The sequence below is a fragment of the Molossus molossus genome, unplaced genomic scaffold (genome assembly GCF_014108415.1).
Source record: "Molossus molossus isolate mMolMol1 unplaced genomic scaffold, mMolMol1.p scaffold_m16_p_11, whole genome shotgun sequence".
In the NCBI taxonomy this organism is placed as follows: Eukaryota; Metazoa; Chordata; class Mammalia; order Chiroptera; family Molossidae; genus Molossus; species Molossus molossus.
This window is the reverse complement of record NW_023425346.1, coordinates 7146176-7169460: the sequence shown is the minus strand read 5'-3', so window position 1 is coordinate 7169460 and position 23285 is coordinate 7146176.

Here is a 23285-nt window from a genome sequence, read left to right as displayed (position 1 = left end):
CCAGTCAGCTACTCTGTGTCTTTTTATTGGAGCATTCAAACCATTCACATTCAAGGTGATATTTGTTATGTACTTATTTACTGCCATTTTTGTTTAGTGTGGTTCTATTTTTCTTTTTATTTCTTTTACTAATTGCAGCAGTCCTTGTAGCATATCTTGCAGTGCAGGTTTGGTGTTAATATATTCCCTTAGCCTTTTTTTTTTTTTTTCATCTGGAAAGCTTTTTATTTGATCTTCTATTTTGAATGATAGCCTTGCTGGGTAGAGTAGTCTTGTATTCAGATCCTTGTTTTTCATGACCTTGATTACTTCATGCCACTCCCTTCTGGCCTGTAGTGTTTCTGTTGAGAAGTCAGCTGAGAGCCTTATGGGGTTTCCTTTGTAGGTCACCTGGTGCTTATCTCTTGCTGTCTGTAAGATTCTCTCTTTGTCTTTAATTTTTGGCATTTTAATTACTATGTGTCTTGTGGGCCTGTTTGGGTTCTTCTTACTTGGGGCTCTCTGTGCTTCTCGAACTTGAATGCCTTCTTCCTTCACCAGGTTAGGTAAGTTTCTGTCACTATTTCTTCAAATATATTCTCTAACCCTTGCCCATTTTCTTCCTCTTCCAGGACTCCTATGATGCAAATGTTATTAGATATTCAGTTGTCCCACAGTTCTCTTAAGCTGTTTTCCTGTTTTTTTGTTTTTGTTTTTTTGTTTTTAATATTTTTTTCCTTTTGGTTTTCTGATTGGTTGATTTTTTTCTACCCTGTCTTCTAATTCACTGGTCTGGTCCTCAGCTCCCTCTACTCTGCTGGTTAGTCCTTCTAATGTGTTCTTTATTTCTGCTATGTCATTCTTCATTTCCACTTGGTTGGTTTTCAATATTTCTGTATCTTTACTCATGGTGCTGATGTCCTTACTCATGCAGTTGAGCTTCCTCAAGATCATGGCTCTGAACTCTACCTCTGATAATTTGCTTAGCTTTAATTTCATTGATCTCATCTTCAATAAAGTTCTCTTGTTCTTTCATTTGGGATTTGTTTCTTTGTTTCACCATTTTGGCTATCTCAGTGGGTTTTGGAGCCTGCCAAACCTTTCCTGTGGGTGTTGATGTTTTCTGTTTGTGGCTCTCTCTACTGGGTTTGGATGAGCCTGAGTGGGCCCATGTTAAACACCACTGTCAAGTCTTACTTTCCTGGGTAAATTTTAAAGCCCTGGAAAGGTTTAGTTATCCTCTAGCTTTTACCTGGTGGCTAGTAGTCTCAGTTACTCAGTGCCTTGGAATGTAGCTCTGGTGTTCTGCATAAGAGGATTTCCTGAGGGTGGGATAGATGCTGGTTGTTAATGAGCCTCAATTTGCATTTATTTGCCTCACCTGGGAAATGCTGAATCTCTGAGGGGGGGGGGGGGCTTCTGCTTTTCCCTACAGCTTGGGGAAGGAGCACACTGGCCACCATTCTTTGTGGCCACAACTCAGCAAAAACTCTGAGTGCCCTCAAAATCCTGGGTGTCCCCACAAAGTTCCAGCCCAGTCTGCCCTCCTTCTGCTGTAGCCCCCAGGTGAGGGGTTGTGGCTATTTTATCCTGGCTCTTTTCTCTGTGGAGCGGGTTTGGTCTTTATTCCCCAAGGGTGCTGCTCACAGCTAAGACTGCTGCTGTCCATGGGCTCCCAGCCCACTGCCCTTTCACTCCTCCGCAGATCCTACAAGTGTCCCTGGTTATATGGTCCTCTCCTGCTGCTTTTCTGTTGCTTTTTTTTCTGAGGATTTGTCTTTATTTTAGTTGTAATTCCGTTTGGTCCTGGGAAATCGTCTCTGTAGCTTCCATTCACTCTGCCTCCATTTTCACATCCTAAACGCACTTTTTAAATACATGCATTGATTTTTACCACAAATTCCTTGTCTGCTTTCTACAGAGAATAACTGGTTGAACAGGTGTGAACTTTGAGGGTCATGTCCCCTCATGTAAACTTCTTCTCATTATTTCCCCTGAGCGTCTTCTTGCTCTCCTTCTTCTGTGCAGCTTCTGCTTAAGATCAGAGCATATGAAAAATTCCAAGGTGGGAGCTACCATTATGGACGATGAAAACAAGTCGTTAAAAGCAAATATGTCTTGTCAAGGTCAATTTATAATCTATTCAATTCTCTCACAAAGATTGACTTTTAGTTGTCTCTGAGGACTCCACTTTGTTCTTGACCATTGTTTGTGCTCTTTGAGAGGGGAGGGAGAGAGGCTTGAGTATAGCTACCCTCAAAATATGTTCTCTAAGTAGGTTTTATAAAAGTATTAAGGTCAAATGTGGGAGGAACGTTTCTATGGTCTAAAACCTTTGGGACACTTTGAGGCATGCTTCAAATTATATCTTCTTCATGGAGATTTGTGTTCTATGCAATTCCCAGTGTTACTCAAACTTATTTCACCACTGAAAATGTAGGTAAAAATATATGAATTTCAATTGAAACATAATTTAGGAAATGGTGCCCCAGTTTTCAGAGCATGTGAGGACTACCATAGGTACCTAATTAATAACCCCAAAGTTTAATAGTATAACAACCATTTATTATATTTACAGATTTCCAAGATCAGGAGTTCAGACAAAGTTTGTCAACAATGGCTTGTTTCTGCTTCATGATATCTGGAGTCTCAGCTGAAATACTCAAAGCCTGAATACTGGGCTCATTTCAAGGCCACTTCCTCATGTCTGATGATTAATAATGGGTGATGGCAAAGGTTTCAGCGAGTGTTGTTGACCAGAATACCTACGTGGGGTCTCTCCATGTAAGCTGTGCTATCTCACCACACAATGACTGAATTCTAAGTGTGGACATTGTGAGAGAGCCAAGTGTAAGCTCTATAACCCTTTATGACCTAGCCTTGGGAGTCAAGTGATGTCACATCTGCCACATTCCACTCATCAAGCTAGTCACAAAATCTTCTGTGGTTAAAGGGGGAAAAGAAATTGATGAGTTGTGGCAGGGCTCTAGAAGCATGTGGGACTGGAGATAGTTGCAACCTTTTTTTAAATTTATTTTTCTTTTTTCATATTAGAGAGAGAGGAAGAGAGAAGGAGAGAGAAATAGAAATATTGATGAGAGAGAACATTGATTGGCCACCTCCTGCATTCCCCCCACTGGGGATCAGGCCCACAATCTGGGCATGTGCTCTGACTGGGAATCAAACCGGCAACCTCTTGGTGCATGGGTCAATGCTCAACCACTGAGCCACACTGGCTGGGCTATTTTCGTTTTGTTTTTTTATAAATACAATCTGCCTTAGAGTGCTGTAAGGATATGGGTCTAATAAAAGCAGAGAATTTCATATGAAAGTACTGGTGGACTATTTTAAAAAATAGAGATTAAAAGGCACCATATTCTGACTGGGTCACAGAAATCATCGTTGATCACAGTGTAGCCCTAGATTCCATTGCTATCAGGAAACAGCCCAGCATTTGGAGCTCTGGAGTCACCGAGGACACATTTCTTTCACAGTACCCATGTAAGAGCCCTTGGTGCTCACGGGGGATGTTTCCGTGTATTGTTTGACCAGTCATTCAAGAAAATGCCACTTCAAGACACTAGTCAGGAACTTCGTTTCAACTGGTGCCTGTGACACGGGTGGAAAATCATGTCTGTGGTGCATCTGCCGAGCTGTGAAGGGCCTGATGACATAGATGCTGTGTTTGACAGAGTACACTGACAACCAAAATAGAAAAACTTTGGAAATATTACGTAACGTAAACTTTTCCCGTCGTCAGCAACATTTGAGAATAAATAATCTTGGTTAACACAGGCCCTCCATCTTCTGGGACTTCTTTCCTAGGAATGTCTTGGTGTTTCAGAGGAGATACATGCTCCTCAAAGTCTGATCTTACTGGGGAAATCCAGTGCCCGTGGGGAGTTTTACTGTCTGTCGATCTGTACTTGGCATTGCTGGATCCAGGGTGCTCTGCTGGGCATTGGGGGCTGCCCTGGGCACGGGCACCTCTGGAGCTTATTGAAAATCCCAGACGGGGATTCCAAAATGGCGGCGGAGTGAATGGAAGTGGCACAGACCGTCTCCCAGGACCAAACTGGAATTACAACTAAAACACAGACAAATCAATGGGAAAAAGCAACAGAAAAGCAGCTTGCAAGGACCATATAACCAGGGACACTGACTCCATCCTGGTAGGCTTGCGAAGGCGCGAGACGGGGGCTGGGAGCCCACGGTCGGCAGCTCGGCAGCGGCCTCAGCTGGGAGCAGCGCCCTCGGGTTACACTCCCAGGCGGCTCCACAGCGCAGAGCCGGGACAGAGGCTGAAACAGCCACAGCCACTCACCTTGGGCTCCGGCAGAGGGAGGGCAGACTGGACTGAAAATGTGTGGGGACACTCGGGATTTGGAGGGCGCTCAGAGCTTTTGCTGAGTTGCATCCATGCAGGACAATGGCCATATTGCTCCTTCCCAGGGCCCTGGGGAGAGGCAGCAGCCCCTCGGAGATTCAACCCCACCCTGTGGGCCACTAAAATGCTAATTGAGGCTCATTAACAACCAGCATCTGCCCCACCCTCAGGAAATCCCCTTATGCTGAGCACCTGAAGGAGTTTTTCAATCAACTGACAACCCAAAACTCTTCAAGTAACCTGGACTGCTAGCCTCCGGGCAAAAAGCTAAAGGATCACAGTACATCCCTGGGCTAACAACTCTAACCAGGAAAGTAAGACTTAACAGTGGTGTTTAATGTGGGTCCTCCCTCACTCATCTAAACCCAAGAGAGGGAGCCACAAACAGCAGAACACCAATACACACAGGGAAAACTTGGCAGACCCCAAAGCCCACTGTGATAGCCAAAATGGTGAAACACAGAAACAAAAGCCAAATGAAAGAACAAGAAACCTCCACTGAAGATGATATCAATGTGGAGCAGTTAGGCAAGTTAACAGAGCTAGAATTCCGAGCCATGATCTTGAGGAAACTCAACAGCATGAGTAAGGACATAGCGATGCTGAAAATAAACCAATTGGAAATTAAAAACCACCAAGAAGAGATCAAGAGTACATATCAGAAATAAAGAATACATTGGAAGGTCTAAAGAGCAGAGTACAGGAAGTGGAGGACTGGATCAGCGAATTAGAAGACAGGATAGAAAATATCAACCAATCAGAAACCCAAAAGGAAAATACAATTAAAAAACAGGAAGACAGCTTAAGAGAACTGTGGGAAAACTGGAAACGTAATAATATTTGCATCATAGGAGTCCCTGAAGAAGAAGAAAATGAGCAATGGTTAGAGAATATATTCAAAGAAATAGAGACAGAAAACATCCCTAATTTAGTAAAGGAAGAAGGCATTCAAGTTCAAGAAGCTCAGAGAGCCCCAAGTAAGAATCCAAACAGTCTCACACCAAGACACATAGTAATTAAAATGCCAAAAATTAAAGACAAAGAGAGAATTCTAAAAGCAGCAAGAGAGAAGCACCAGGTTACCTACAAAGGAAATCCCATAAGGCTCTCAGCTGACTTCTCACAAGAAGCACTACAGGCCAGAAGGGAATGGCATGAAGTAATCAAGGTCATGAAAAACAAAGATCTGAATCCAAGACTACTCTACCCAGCAAGTCTGTCATTCAAAATAGAAGGTCAAATAAAGAGCTTCCCAGACAAAAAAAGGATAAGGGAATACATTCGCACCAAACAATCACTACAAAAAATGTTAAAAGGATTGCTGTAATTAGTAGAAGAAATAGGAAGAAAAATATAACCAAACTAAACAAAAATAGCAATAAATAAGTACATATCAATAATCACCTTAAATGTAAATGGTTTAAATGCTCTGATAAAAAGACACAGAGTAGCTGACTGGATAAGAAAGCATGACTCACATATATGTTGTTCATAAGAGACCCACCTCAAAACAGGAGACTCACATAGGTTGAAAGTGAAGGTATGGAATAAAATCTTGCAAGCAGATGAAAGGAAAAAACACTGGGGTAGCAATACTCATATATGATAGAGTAGATTTCAAAATGAAGACCATAACTAGAGACAAAAAAGCCACTACATAATATTGAAAGGCTCTATCCAACAGGAAGATATAACCTTGGTAAACATATATGCACCCAATATAGGAGCACCAAAATATATCAAAAATCTTCTGGAAGACTTCCAAGGAGAAATCGACAACAATACAATCATAGCAGGGGACTTCAACATCCCGTTGACACCACTGGATAGATCCCTCAGAAAAAAAAAATAGCAAGGAAACAGAGACTCTAAATGAAGCACTAGACCAAATGGATTTAATAGATGTTTACAGAGAATTACACCCCAAAACTACAGAATTCACATTTTTCTGAAGTGCATGGGACATTATCAAACATAGACCACAGATAGGACACACACTAAATCTCTACAAGTTCAAGAAGATTGAAATCATATCAAGCATCTTCTCAGATCACAATGGCATGAAAGCAGAAATCAATTGCAACAAGAACATGCAAAGACATTTGAACACATGGAGGCTAAATAGCATGTTATTAAACAATGAATGCATTACCGAGGAGATCAAGGAAGAAATTAAAAACTTTCTGGAAACCAATGAAAATGAACACACAGCAACACAAAATCTATGGGATGCAGCAAAAGCAGTTCTGAGACGGAAGTTCATAGCACTACAGGGCTACCTCAAGAAACAAGAAAAATTTCTAATTGACTGTCTAACCTCACAACTTAAAGAATTAGAAAGCAAACAAAAAGAAAACCCCAGAGCAAGTAGAAGGAAGGAAATAGTAAAGATCAGAGCATAAATAAATGACATAGAGACCTAAAAAACAATTCAAAGGATCAATGAAACAAAGAGCTGGTTCTTTGAAAAGATAAACAAGATTGATGGACCCTTAGCTAGACTCACCAAGAAGCAAAGAGAGAGAACCCAAATGCACAAAATCAGAAACGAAAGAGGAGAAGTAACAACTGACACCACGGAAATACAAAAGATCGTTAACAGCTACTATGAACAATTATATGGCAACAAATATGACAATCTTTGTGAAATGGACAAATTTCTAGAAACATACAGACTCCCAAAACTGGACCAGGAAGAGATAGAAAACTTGAACAGACCAATATCAACTAAGGAAATTAAAGAGGTAATGCAGACTCTCCCAGCAAAGAAAAGCCCAGGCACAGATGGCTTTATAGGGGGAGTTTTACCGAACATTCAAAAAAGAACTAACACCCCTTCTCCTGAAACTATTTCAAAAAATTCAAGGAGAAGGAAGATATCTAAACTTGTTTCATGAGACCAGCATAATTCTAATTCCAAAACCAGAAAAAGACACTACAAAGAAAGAAAACTACAGGCCAATATTTCTGATAAACATAGATGCCAAAATCCTGAACAAAATACTAGCAAATTGAATCCAGCAATACATCAAAAAAATTATTCACCATGACCAAGTGGGATTAATCCCAGGGATGCAAAGCTGGTACAATATTCGCAAATCAATAAATGTGATACACCACATAAACAAAATGAAGAATAAAAACCACATGATCATATCAATAGATGCTAAAAAAGGATTTGACAAAATCCAGCATCCATTTCTGATAAAAATGCTCAGCAGTGTGGGAATAGAGGGATCATATCTCGACATAATAACGGCCATATATGAAAGACCTACAGTCAACATCATACTCAATGGGCAGAAAATAAATACATTTCCCTTAAGAACAGGAACAAGACAGGAATGTCCACTTTCGCCACTCTTATTTAACATTGTACTGGAAGTCTTAGCCACAGCAATTAGACAGCAAGACAAAATAAAAGGGACCCAAACTGGAAAGGAGGAAGTGAAACTGTCATTATTCGCAGATGACATGATATTATACATAGAAAACCCTAAAGACTCCATCAAAAATCTACTAGACTTAATAAATGAATTTGGCAAAGTAGCAGGATACAAAATTAACGTCAAGAAATTGATGGCATTCTTATACACCAATGATTAACTCACAGAAAGAGAAACTGAAAAACAATCCCATTTACCATCACAGCAAAAAAAATTAAGATGCCTAGGAATAAACTTAACCAAAGAAGTAAAGGACCCATTTGCAGAAAACTACAGGACATTGAAAAAAGAAGTAGAGAAAGATATAAAAAAGTGGAAGCACATAACTTGTCCATGGATTGGAAGAATTAACACCATTAAAATGTCCATATTACCCAAAGCAATCTATAGATTTAATGCAATCCCAATCAAATTACCAATGACATATTTTACAGAATTTGAATAAATATTTTAAAAGTTCATATGGAACCAAAAAAGTCCCTGAATAGCCACAGCAATCTTGAAAAAGAAGAACAAAGTAGGTGGAATCACAATCCCAGATATCAGGTTATACTACAAAGCTACTGTAATCAAAACAGCCTGGTACTGGCACAAGAACAGACATATAGACCAGTGGAACAGAACAGAGAACCCAGAAATGGACCCAAGGCAATATGCTCAATTAATATTTGACAAAGGTGGCAAGAGCATACAGTGGAGTAAGGACAGCCTCTTTAATAAATGGTGTTGGGAAAATTGGACAGCTACATGCAAAAAAAATGAATCTAGACCATCAACTTATGCCATACACAAAAATAAACTCAAAATGGATAAAGGACTTAAATGTGACCCGTGAATCCATAAAAATTCTAGAAGAAAATGTAGGCAACAAAATTTCGGACATCATATGCAGCAGGATTTTCTCTGATACATCACCTAAGGCATCAGAAACAAAGGAAAAAAATGAACACATGGGAGTACATCAAACTCAAAAGCTTCTGCACGGCAAAAGATGCAATCATCAAAATGGAAAGGCAACCCACTGTATGGGAAAACATCATTGCCACTGATACATGAGATAAGGGGATAATTTCCAAAATATATAGAGTACTCATACAACTCAGCAAAAGGAAGACAAAGAACCCAATTAAATAATGGGCAGAGGAGCTGAATAGACACCTCTCCAAACAGGACATACAAATGGCGAAGAGACATATGAAGAAATGCTCAACATCACTAATCATCAGAGAGATGCAAATTGAAACAATAATGAGGTATCACCTCACACCTGTCAGAATGGGCGCCATCAACAAATCATCAAACAAGTTTGGCGAGAGTGCGGAAAAAAGGGGACTCTAGTGCACTGCCTGTGAGAATGCAGACTGGTGTAGCCACTATGGAAAACAATATGGTGTTACCTCAAAAAATTAAAAATTGAACTTCCATTTGACCTAGTGGTCCCGCTTTTAGGAATATACCCTAAGAAGCCTGAAACACTAATCAGAAAGAATATATGTACCCCCATGTTCATAGCAGCACTATTTACAATGGCTAAGACCAGGAAACAGCCCAAGTGTCCATCAGTAGACGAATGGATAAAAAAGCTGTGGTACATGTACACAATGGAGTATTATGCAGCTGTGAGAAAGAAAGATCTCGTATCCTTTGAGACGACATGGAGGGACCTGGAAAGTATTATTCTAAGTGAAACAAGCCAAGCAGAAAAAGACAAATACCACATGATCTCACTTATATATGGAATATAATGATCATAACAGTCTGAGGAAAAGGGCAGACCCAGAAACACGGAAGTAGGTTATAGACTGACAACCTCAGAAGAGGGGTTAGTGGGGAGAGATAAACCACAGAACTTATATGCATGTATGCATGAACAATGGAGATGGACAACAAATCCGGGGATGGGGCAGGGTGGATGGGGAGGAGGGTGTCAATGGGGTAAAAATGTAGAAACGTCTGTAACAAAAATAAAATTATAAAAAAAAACAAGGTTAAATAAAATATGTTATCAATCAATCAATCAATCAATCAATAAATAAATATTAAGGAACTCCTTAAAAAAAGAAAATCCCAGTCAGTAATTTAATCCCTAAAAAATTGATAGTGTAGGCCAACCAGGATCCTATTATTGGCCCATATGCTTACAGCCCTCTACAATGGCAGATTGTATTTATAAAAAAACCCAAAAAAACCTAGCCCCGTCAGTGAGGCTCAGTGGTTGAGCATTGACCCACGCACCAAGAGGTCGCTGGTTCGATTCCTGGTCAGGACACATGCCCATGTTGTGGGCCGGATCCCCAGTGGGGGGCATGCAGGAGGTAGCCAATCCATGTTCTCTCTCATTGATGTGTGTGTCTCTCTCTCCCTCTTCCTTCCTCTCTCTATCTCTAATATCAATAAAGAAACAATTAAAAACAAATTGAAAGTGTAATTTAAAGACTCTCCCAAAAGCAATCTTTAGACCTTGGTAATTTTACTGTAGAATTCTATAATGCCCCTAATTGTTTAAATAATTATGGTCTATTTTAGATTATCTCTTACAGAAAACGGAAGAGAAGGGAACAATTTCTAACTTGTTTTATAAAGCTAGTGTTACCCTGATAACAATACCAGACAAAGATACTATAAAAAAAGAAAACTATAGGCCAATATTTCTCACTAATTTAGACATAAAAATCATCAGCAAAACATTCGTAAATTTTATCTTTTATAAAAATGAACTCGAAATGGATCAAAACTGAAATATAAAACATAAAACTCTAAACCTTTTACCCAAAATAAATTGAAGGACATATTCAGGATCTATTGTTAGGCAAAGACTTCTTAGGATGACACTCAAAACCCAGAAAAATGATAATTTTGATCTCATCAGAATTAAAAACTTTTGCCCTGAGAAAAATCTTGTAAAGAGAATGAAAAATCAAGCCACAAACTGGCAGAAAATATTTTCAACCATAAAGCTGACAAAGGACTAATCTCTTAAATATATAAAAACTCTCATACCTCAGCAATAAAAACGAAATATGGAACAAAAATAAACCAGTCTGCTCTGTGTAGAATATGAACAAATGAAGTGAAGAAACATTTTATCGAAAGGGTATACAAAGGTCAAATAAGGTTGAACATCATTAGTAAACAGAAAAATGTGTATTAAAACCACAATGAGATATCATTACACACATATCAGATCGGTTAAAATGAAAACAAAATTAGTGACCACAGTGAACGCTGGTGTGGATCTGGAGAAAGTCCTTCACAAACGCATTGCTAGAGAGAATGCACAGACGTTCTGGGAAACAATGTGGCAGTTTGGTAATAAAATTAACCATGTTACTACCACAAAACCCAGCAGTTGCAGTTTTGTTTGTCCATCCGGGAGAAGGAAAACGAATGTTTACACAAGGCATGTGCACGGATGTCCCTAGCTACCTTATTCATAATGGCTGAAAAACAACTCAGAGATACCTCAAGGGGGGCGGGGCAGCTGAACAAGCTGTGGAATACTACTCAGTAATAGAAAGAACCGACTATCAAAGCATGCCGTAACCTTGATGAAATTCCAGAGAATCTGACTAAGTGATAAAAGCCAACACCAAAAGGTTACATAGTGTATTATTATGTTAACATAACATTCTTGAAACAAACTATAGAAATGTGGAATAGATTGGTGATTGCCAGGGGTTAGAGGAGGAGATGGGGATCAGAAGTAAGTGATGTGGTCATTAAGGGGGAACAGAGGGATGTCTGTGGTGATGATAAAGGGTATGTAGGATTTTTCTGTATTATTTCCTCCATCTGCATATGCACTTTAGTTTTCTCAAAATAGCACGTTTAGTTTAAATACCCACTTGGCTGCTCAGTGACAAGGTGTTGTTCTAGATCTACTTGGGATGTTCGCATCCCCCTTGACTTTGTGTGCATTCTTCCTCAAAAAGCCTCTAAATTCCTTTACATGTCTTCTCCAAAGGAGCTCAGCTACTTGTGTCTTCTCCCAGTCATGGCATAGCCTCTTCAGCTGTCCATGGGTTGGCTCCTACGTGACCAAGTTCTTTGGGGAACAGACATGCTCACTCAGGCCTGAGCTCTGCAGCTGCAGATGCGACCCGTCTTCACTGACTGCAAGGCCTGGAGCGTGCAGGCCAATTCCTTCAGTGACTTGACTTTGTAGAGCAGAAAGAACCAAGATTAGGACACGACAGGTCTCATGCTGAGGCAGACACTGTTTTTCACATATGGGCAATTTTTATAAATTTTAACCCATTCTCCACCAGCAATTCTGATGTAAAAAAATACTATTTATTAATATTTTTGTCCACTTTCCAGATGGTTTATACAGAACTTTTCTTCTCCATCTAGAATTCAAGTAGTACTACAGTTTGTCTGCATAATAGCATTACTATGTCCTTTAAAAATAGCTGGATGGTCCGGCCGGTGTGGCTCAGTGGTTGAGCATCGACCCATGCACCAAGGGGTCACTGGTTCAATTTCTGGTTGGGACTCATGCCTGGGTTGTGGGCCAGATCCCCAGTGAGGGGCATGCAGGAGGTGGCCAGTCAATGTTCTCTCTCATCGATGTTTCTCTCTCTCCCTCCCTCTCCTTTCCTCTCTGTCTAAATCAATAAAGAAAAAACAAGTTAAAAAGATAAATGAATAAATAAAGTATCTTGATAATGAGTTGGTAAATGTTTCAACACTGACTCTGAACAAAAAGAATGTGTGTGTGTGTGTGTATGCACATCCATACATTCATATACATGCATATGTATGTACACATGTTTATTATAAATGGGCTGATATAAAGCATGCATATGCCACATGATATAGAAATAATAAAATATACAGCACTCTATAGTATTATAAATTCCATATAGCCCATTGATTCGCACAGAATGCTCTGTAGATTTTTGCTAAACTCATATCCATATTGATGTATGGTTGCAACTGATGAACAAATGTAGTTCCCACACAATGTTGGTTGATGTTTCATTGCCATTAACAAGTGAAATACAAAAAAATATTGAAACGTCACTCGTTGGTGTGAACTGAGCGAGTTATATCCTTGATTCAGATAAGTTTTTAGTACTGGAAGAATGTTTTCTAAATTTTGGTGCTATTTTCAATGGCTCTACTACAGACATAACATAGTATTTTGAAATGTAATCTTCATTATTAACTTTTCTCCATTACTTTCCTTAGTCCAGACAAGGGACATCAAACTGCTGAGTGTCAGAGCAAAACTATTTAGGCTTTGTGGCTGGCAGTCTCTGTGGCAATGACAGCCTGCCACTGTAGCTTGAAAGTGACCATAGACGACAGCCATGTGCAAACCTGGCTGTGTTTCAGTGAAACTTTATTTATAAAAAGAGGTGCATGGTGGATTTAGTCAAGAACCAGTGTGTCAAACATTGTTTTAGACCAGGGGTGAACAACCTTTCTGTGGGCCAGCTAGTAATATTCTAAGCTCATAAATTCTGCTTTTTGTTTATAATCCTTTGAAAATGTAAAATTGATTATTAGCTTGCTTACCAGATTTGACACACTTGTTTCAGTTCGGTGATCCCTATGGTAGACAACACAACAATAAACCAAGCCTTGATTTGCCATCTCTCAGCCTGTGGGGATCGGTGCAACACAATGAACCTACAACCACACGCTGGTTGGAGTGAGGGGGAGATTTGCAAGGTAGCAAATGCTCCAGATCTCTGGACGCAGTCCCATTTATTTGCAGGCTGGTACCCCCAGGTCACAATGGATTTAAGTAAATTATTTTCTTGAGATGGCATTACTGCATATACCCTAGGTTTGTCTCTTGCGTTTTACGGGAAGAGACTTTGAAGCCAAAAGATAACAAACCCTCATTCACATGCAAATAAAGTGCCCAACACACCTGGGTGGGCCAGGTTCCCCCCACCCCCTGGGCTAGGATTCAGAGAATGCATTAACACAAGGTTGAGAGTGCTTAACACAAGGTTAAAAACCATCCATCTTCTAAACCCTCAACCCCACATTGATATTTATCTGGTAAATTTATCAATGACTGATTTTTTTTAATCCTTATCCAAGGATATGCTCTTATTTATTTATTTATTAAAGAGAGAGAGAAAGGGAGAAGTAGAGAGAGAGGGAGAGACACACTGATTGGTTGTCTCCCACTTGTACCCTGACCAGAGATCAAACCCACATACTAGGTATGTGCCCTAACCAGGAATTGAACCTGCGACCCTTCGGTGCATCGGTCTACGCTCCAGTCAACTGAGCCACACCAGCCAGGGCTCCATGGCTGGTTTTAAGCTCTTAATGTGATGTCAGTGGACCCAGTGCTGGGAAGAGATGAGCACTAGAACACCATTGTACGTATTCCAAAATGTAGGTGCAGTACACAAAAATACTCTCAAAAGCATAGACTGTAGATACAGTGAATTCAGTAGAAAATGGTGAGCTTTGATTTAAAAGCTAATTATAAATAAACTTATTTAAAATTATATTTATAGTATACTGCCAATTACAATTTAACATAAATTTAATCCATTTACATATATTAATAACAATATAAATGAAATTAAATTTAAATTTCATTACATTATAAGCTGGAGGTGGCCTGGGTGGGGGTAGATTTTCGCTCACAGTCACAGAGCTCGTGGTCCCAGGACTGTCAGGTGGAGTGTGCCTGGCCAGGGCTGGAGGGAAGCAGTGATGCCCAAGGACAGAAACTGAGGGACAGATCTCCAGAGGCCTCCGTGAGCAGGGAAATTAGAGCAGCAATCGATGTGTCTGGACAGGTAGATGGCAGGTGGGCTGTGGAATCTTAGAAATGGAAACACATCCATTGATAGGCAACCCTCCTCAGCACGTGTTCAGGATTTGGGTGAGTATAAAACATTTCACGTGGATTTGGTGCCAATAATGCCTCAACAAGTCACAATTATTATTACTGATTGTTGATAATAATATTAACATTAAATAGGGAGAAAACGAGAGTCTGGGAGTGAGCCCGTGGCACCTGTTCCGGGAACCAGAGCGGAAAGTGCAGTTCCGATGAGACTCTCATCCCTGGAGTGCCGAAGGGCCGGGCCCGTCCCTTTGAGTTCAGAACAAATGGCTGCCCAGATGCAACGAGGGCCTAGCCTGTGCTCGTACACCAGACAGCAGGCCGTTTCCCCGCAGCCCGCTCCACACAGGCAGTGCCTGGAGCGTGGCTGCTGCCTGCGTCACAGCCTGCAGCTTTGCGCCTGCAACGACACCTGTCACAATGGCATGGAGAAACCAGGCGGTTTCGTTGCACAGTTCGGGAGACGTGTCCGGCCCAGGGCACAGAGGTGAGTCAAAGGGGAGGAGAAGGTGATGTGAGAGAGAAAAGGTGACACCTCGGAAGAGCTGAGGTTCTAGTTTTAGGGTGTGGTACATTAGAACTGCTTCAGAGGAACACAGACAAGACTTGGCCATACGTGTTCCCCAGGAGAGCCTAGCGGGTGAACACTGCAAGGTTTCCCCACGTTGGTGATGGCCTTGGGAATGCTAATGCAGTTTTATGAGACTGGAGCGCTCCCAGAAAAGGTATCTGCATAAGCCATCCAGAAATTAAATAATGTTAGTCTTTCTCTACAGCTTTGTGATAGAAGCAGTTCCAAGGTGGATTGGGCAGAAAGTTATTGCTGCAGAATATGTAAGTTTTATTCAGGTGAGTTCAGTAGAATAAGCAAAGAGATAGGGTATCTTTGCCTAAACATATTGGCCTGGGCCCCCCTCCTTCCGTCTATGATATCACCTATGATATCACTCCAACTCTCCACCCTCTTTCCCCATTTCAGTGCCTGACGATTAAGCTGAGAATGTGGAATCAGCCCAGCAATCTCCAGTTTAATCTCCCACAGATGGTCCGTTACCAAGGCCTGTCCTTCGGACCACCTATATTTGACCCATCCTGTGGCCTTTGAGTCAACCAGACAGCCACTTCTTTCTCTCAAGTACTGGCCTCTTAGCTGCATTGTTGCTGAGCTCCTTTCTCCAGTCTGACCACCATCACTAACTGTTGCCAGAGTCATCTCATGAACATTTGATCACTTGCTTGTCATAATGAGGTATAAATTACGTTCTTTGGTGTGGTTCACAGGCTCCTTGTTATCCACATGCCTCCTAAGTTTCATCTCCTCCCCTTTCCTTCCTCCTACCCATCTTTGCACCATTTTCATTTCATTGCTAAGAATTGCCTCTCGATTCCTGTGGCTTTGCACATGCTGTTCTTTTGTGTTTTGAATTCTTGCACTTTGTTTTCCTGTCTTACCCTGAATTCGATACCTCATCGTTAGAGGTCAGCGTGAGGTTTCCTTCACTCCCTCCCTTTCTAACCTACGCAGAGAGTCCTAAACCAGGCCATGCTTCCCCTTCTTTAAAACAAACACACACCACAAAACAAATCAAACCAAAAGGGAAAAAAAAAAGCAAAGAAAAAAATAACCTCAAACAATACTGTCTCAATATGAATTTTCTGGGAAGATACTAGTATATGACGCTTCTCTAGGAGAAGTAAGGAACTTTTTAAAGGCAAAAACAAGCTAATTTATTAGCAAGAAAGTGAAAAAAGATATTTTCATTTGTTAAAATACAAAAGCAAAAATATGAGGAATAAACCACACAAATATTTATTAATCACCTGTTGATTATATGCTAGGAGAAGTGGCAAAAGATGGAGATGAAATGGTTGTCTTAACTGAATTTTATTTGGTATAAAATGAGAAATTAAGCCTCCTCCCCCCCTTTTTTTAATCCTTACCTGAAGATATTTTTCCATTTATCTTCAGATAGTGGGGAGAGAGAGAGAGAAAGATCGATGTGAGAGAGACACATCGACTGGTTGTCTCCCGCACCACCTTGACCAGGGCTGGGGAGAGAACTGCAGCTGAGGGCCGTGCCCTTGACCAGAATCGAACCTGAGACTCTCTGGTCCACAGGCCGATGCTCTAACTGCTGAGCCAAACTGGCCAGGGTAAAATTAAAAACCTTTAAATAATAGAACGACATACAATACACATTTTAAATTTCATTTAAAAATTTTTCATCAAAAATTGTTTTTTTGTTTCTGTTTTTAAATATGGTTGTTTGTTTTCTGTTGCTCAGTTGTAGGAGTTCTTTATATGTTTTGGCTATCAATTCCTTATCAAATATATGATTTGCCAATATTTTCTCCCATTCTATAGGTTGTCATTTCACTCTGTTTATAGTGTCTTTTAATGCACAAAAGTTCTTAATTTTAATGAAGTCTATCTTATCTATTTTTTCTTTTATTGCCTCTGCTTTGGGAGTCAAAATTCATGTCATAAAGCTTTTCCCTTGTGTTTCTTCTCAGAGTTTTATAGTTTCAGCTCTTACATTTAGACTTTTGATCCATTTTGAGGTAATGTTTGTTTATAGTGTAAGGTAAGGGCTCAACTTTATTTTTTTACATGTGAATATACAGGTTTTACAACACAGTTTGTGGAAAAAACTGTACTTTCCCCAGTGAGTGGTCTTGACATCTTTGTCCACGATTATTTTACCGTATATGCAAGAGTTATTCTGCTGGTTTATTTGTCTGTCTTTATCTAGTACCACATTGTTTTCTTCCTTAAACTTTTAAAAATTGATTTTTGAGAGAGAGAGAGAGAGAGAGAGAGAGAGAGAGAGAGAGAGATTGAGAGAAACATCAACTTTTGTTGTTCCATGTATTCATGCATTCATTGGTTGAATCTTGTCTCCTGACCAGGTATCTAACCTGTAACCTTGGCATACTGGGATGATGCTCTAACCAACCGAGCTACCCAGCCAGGGTCACACTGTTATTGATTACTATAGATTTGTACTAAGTTTTGAATGTTTTCATTTCTTGAAAAAGGGATATGAGTGATCTTATCTCTGAGATAATCAATTTGGGCAAAACATTCCTGGTGAGCTGTAGGAATGCCACTATTGCAAACCCAGGGGCTACAGGTCCAGATAGGGGACAGGCAAGGTCAGTAATGGGAATTATCAGCAGCAAAGATGTACAAAGGCAGCCAGACTTGAGCTGTGTGGGTTGCTGCCATCAAACAAATGAAGCCTTTTGTTATCAGCCCTGGATCTGGCCACGAGTCAGGAGACCTGTCTTTTTGGGGACAACTGTGTACATTAAAATGAGGCAAAGGCAGGACAGCAGAGACATCACATCAGACAGAAGCTGGAGATGGTGCTGCCTTGGCCTCGTCCTGAAGAGGGCTGGTGTCACTCACTGGATTGTCCTTGTCACAGGACTGGCACAGTTTGCCTGGTGAGAAGGGCAGAGACCAAGAGCAACCTGTAACTCGGAGAACACAGCCAAGCCCCGAGAACCTTCCTAAGATGCCAAGGGTGAAGAGATTGATTTGTACTGGCTTCCCTCAGTGCAGGATTTCCAGGTGAAATTCAGCTCATAAACCCCGCTCTAGTCAGCGATTCTACCACACATTTATTTGCCTGCATTTCAGAAACAGTATGGTGATTACCAGAGGAAAAGGGGGTGGGGGAGGTAGGAGAGGGTAAAGGGGGATAAATGGAAATAGAAGGAGACTTGACTTGGGCTGGTGAACACACAATATAATATACGGATGAGGTATTATAGAATCATACCCCTGAAACCTATATAATTTTATTAACTATTGTCACCCCAATAAATTGAATTAAAAGAGAGAGAGAGAGAGAAAGAGAGAGAGAGAGAGCTTTCCTGGCTGGTGTGGCTCAGCAGACTGAGTATTGTCCCATGGACTGAAAGGTCCCAGTTTGATTCCTGGTCAGGGCATGTTCCCTGGGTTGCCAGCTCCATCCCCAGTAGAGCATATGCAGAAGGCAGCTGGTCCATGTTTCTCTCTCACATCGATGTTTCCCTCTCTCCCTTCCTCTCTTTCTAAGAAGTAATGAAAAATATTCTCAGTATTAGATTAACAAAGAGAGAGAGAGAGAGAGAGAGAGAGAGAGAGAGAGAGAGAGAGAGAGAGAGAGGGAAAAGACAAATAAGCAAAAGGGAGATTGTCATCTATTCCCGTGCACGTCTTTGTCACAGGAAGAAGCTCAGAATCCATTGTCGGATAACTTCTTGTCCAACTGGTTTGCACCAAGAATTCCAAGCTGACCGCTGAAGGGGGAGAAACCTTCATGGCCGTTAGGTTTTTGAGAACATTTTGGTGATTTTTCCTGGTGATCCTCCAAACAGTGGCAGCCTGTGTTGTTTCTTCTCATCACTGACTTTCTAAATGTCTGAGGACAGTGTTATGGACCCCAGAAACCCAGCACTGGGAGGGAAAGATGGACATGGAGGCACATGTTGTCTGTCCTGGAAGCCTGGTGATCAGAGAAAGGGGCCATTTCCTCTACCTCCGGTGGCCAGTGGCCTTGGGGCTGAGCCAGCAGGAAGGCAGGTTCCTGACTCGCCAGCTGTCTCTGCCTCCACTGCCCACCACAGCCCACCACAGCCCACAGTGAGTTTAACTCACAGTCAGTGAGAGGAATCCAAGCAGCAGCTGCTGCCTTTGGGCACAGATAGAGGCTGGTCAGAGCCTTTGCAGGGTGCCCGGCATTTAATAAATGCTCAGAAATTGCTTGCAGATTGACAAAGCAACTAAGCCATTTAATTAAACACTTTTGAGTGATTAAGCAACATAATCAACTGTGTTGGTGCTGTCGGGATTCTACCCCTGCCAGGACCCCGACTCCCTCTCATGGCATCTGGTAGTGCAGCTCCGGCACCCGCTCTCTGCAGACAGGGCACCCGCACCGCACAGGTAGCTACAGTGGGAAGCTGTTCTTTGGCCTATAAGTCCTTTAGCCCTTCTATTTTTAAAAAAGATTTAAATTGATTTTTAGAGAGAGAGAGGAAAGGAGAGGGACAGAGAGAGAAACATCGATTGGCTACCTCCTGCATGTCCCCCACTGGGGATGGAGCCTGCAACTGGGCATGTGCCCTGATCAGGAATCAAACTGGAAACCTTTTGGTGCATAGGGTGACACCCAACAAACTGAGCCACACCAGCCAGGGCTAGCCCTTTCATTCTGAATTCTTTTTTCTCCCCTCAACTTCCTCCTTCCACCCTTCCTTCCTTCTCCCTCCTGCCTCCCTGTTAAGGTTGGAGTGCTCAGGATGTCTCAGCTGCATCAGTGTTACCAGGTAACGGGCTTTGTTGGCCTGCGTTCATCAAAGGTCCATCAGAAGCAAACAGGGGTTTGCAGCAAAGGAAGTGAAGGTTTATTTGAGAAAATGGCACTAAGCCCAGAGTCACAGGGAAGTGAGTGCCCTAAGACCTGGCTTCCAAGGGATGCTTTATACAGGGGGCTAAGGGAATTAAAGTCCTGGTCAGGGTCGCAGTCTCTACTGATTGGCTGACTGTCTGGCGCTAGGGCAGTGGTCAGTGCATGCAGTGCTGACGTCAGACATGGCATCTCTCTGGTTTCACAAGGGTGTGATAGGTCGGGTGCTTCTGTTCTTTGGGGTCAAGAGCTGAAACAAATGGAGACCTAGATGTTATCTTGATATTAAGGGAATCACATAATAATGTAAATTCTGAGGATAGACAGGACACGCACAAGTACATGACGAGCAGACACGTATACATCTCGTTGGCTGCCCTTGGCCTGTCTGCTGTGACTCAGAGGACAGTCAGTGCCAGGCAGGCTGGGAGTGTACATGTTGTAAAAGTGTTAACACACCGTGGAGAATCTACAACAATCTGGTGATGATGAGACCAGATGCCATGAGATGATTCCTCACCACATGGATGACCTTGCCTATCATGACTGACAACACAGATGATAACTCCAGTCTAAGCTTTATCCACGTCCACGATCAACAATCCTTGCAAAAACTGAATCTCGGATGAAGATTAAGGAAATTACAATACACAGAAAAAACCTCAAGAGTCGATGATACAAACGTTAGATATGTTCAAATCCAAGATGCAGGATTAGAACAGCGATCAAAGCAAATGATCGCGTCGCTGGCGACATTGGACAGTTACTAAAACTTAGGTGGTGCGACATCCTACAAATGGCGACTGCAAAGAAAAGAAAAGTTGTTGCAGAGTGTCAATCTTTCCGAGAGAAATGGACAAATGATTGTTTTTTGGTTGAAGTCGGAGGCAAACCTGTGTGCTAGTTTGTGGTGATGGGTTAGCAGTAATGAGAAAAGCCAATCGGGCGCGTCATTGCAGCTCACAGCATGCTAAACACAGTGAACTGGGAGGCAAAATGTGTCTGGATAAAATCTATGCTCTCCAGCGGAGTTTGGAACCACAACAAGCTGCTTTCACTAGTCCTCATTGTGACAGAGATAGTGTTATTCAGACGAGTTGTGTAGTGAGCGAGCTAATCTCAAAGCTGAGCCTCGTGCAGAGGGAGAGTCGGTGAGCGCGTGGTGGCTGCTGCGGAGTTGTTAGCCCAAGATAAAATAAAATTGTTTCAGAGGGTTAGCTTGTCTCGGAGAACTGTCTCAGATTGAGTTACTGACTTAGCACAAGATACTGAAAAGACAGTGAAGGATTCTGCAGGAGATTTCCAGTTCTTCTCTTTGGCTTGTAACGAGACAACGGACATAACAAATGCTGCCCAACTGGCCGTTTTTGTTCGTGGGATAACTGCAGAGTCTGACACGTGAGAGGAACTGCTGTCCCTGGAAGCCATGCATGGCCCTGTAAGAGGTGAGGACTTGTTTGAGACACTTGTTTTATCAATGAAAAAACTTCAGCTAATATTTAAGAAGTTAAGTGGCCTTCCTGATGGAGTTCAGCTATGGTTGGCTTGCAAAAAGGGTTCATTGCATTTGTCAAGAAAGAACTGAATTGTCTGTCTGATCCAAGTGATTTAATTCTATGTCACTGCATCCTGCACCAAGACATCTCTGTGCACAGTCATTGCAGCTCAACAATGTGATGTCAACAGTGTGTCATGCATCAATTTTGTCAAAAGCAGAGGGTTTAACGGCTACCAGTTTAAGGAGTTACTGAATGATTGGGGCTCTGAGTATGGTGATCTTGTTTATCACTGTGAAGTGCGGTGGCTGACTCCAGGGAACAGGCTCATGAGGTTTTATGAACTGCGGAATGAAGTCAAGCAGTCCATGGAGGTGAAGGGAAAACCTGTCAGGGAACTCAATGATAGCAAGTGGCTGTGTGACTTAGTGTTCATAGTAAACATGACCAAGTACCTCTCAGAGCTGAATGTCAACCTGCAGGGCCCAACCAGCTTTTCAGCTCCCTGCTTTGTTTTCAAACGTGAAATCACTTGAAGCTAAATTTAGGCTGTGGAAAGTGCAACTCGAAAGGAATAACACGGTGCATTTCCCCACTCTGGAAGGAGAAAAGACACGAAGACACTCGAATAGACTGGTAAATGTGCAAAACTAATTGAGGCATTTAATGAAAGATTCAAGGATGTGAAAAGTAAACAAATGGAAGTGAACATTTTCGCTACACTGTTCAAGGTGGAACCAGCTGATGTGCCTGATAACCTACAACACAAAATCCTTCAGCTGCAAAGCGATGATGAGCTGAAAGCTAGGTACAACCTCCCACTGCTTGAGCTCTATAAATGTGACATTAGCAATGATGAATTTCACACTTTAGGAGACATGCATTGAAATATGCATCTGTGTTTAGAACAACTTACTGCTTCGAGCAGTTCTTTTCAAAACTGACCAGCGCAGAGTTGACAGTGCTCCAAACTGACCGAGGCAAACCTGGAAAAGCAGTTTCAAATAGCAACACCATCAATACATCACCCACCTCACCAAAGAGAAGCAGTTCCCGCCATCCCATTAGGGGCGAGTTCATTAAATGTTTGACCAAATATAGCAGGGTAATTTTTAAGTTGTTAATTTTGTATGGGCTCAGATGATGTTATAAATATCCAAATGGCCCTTGGCTGAAAAAAGGTTCTCCACCCCTGCCTTATATGGTAAAAGGGATTTTGCAAATGTAATTGAAGTCATGATCGTGAGGAGGAGAGATTCTGGGTAGTCCAGGTAGGCCCTGTGTAATCTCAGCTTCCTTAAAATGGGGACACAAAAGATTAGAGAGGAAGTAGATTGACAACAGATGCGAAAGTTGGAGTGATGGAAGGAAGAGCTACTGAGTGAGGGGATGCGGGCGGTCCCCAGGAGCGGAAAAGCAAGGGCACAGGCACTCTGCTTGAGCACAGGCACTCTGCTTGAGCCTGCAGAAGACTCGGGTACCGAGCTTGTAGCCCAGTGAAACTGATTGCAGAACACTAGGAGAAAACCTTTGAGATGTTTTAGGCCACTAAATGGGCAGTAACTTGTTATAGCAGCAATAGAAAACTAACATACACCCGGAGATGGCAAATGCAAACTCCAGAGTAGGACTTGCAGAGGTTCTGAATGAGATGTCCAGGAATCTGGGTTCTCAGTAAGCACCTTGGCGATGGAGACACTGTTGGTCTGTGAAATACATTTTAAAAACATTGCAGTCCTATCCAAATGCCAG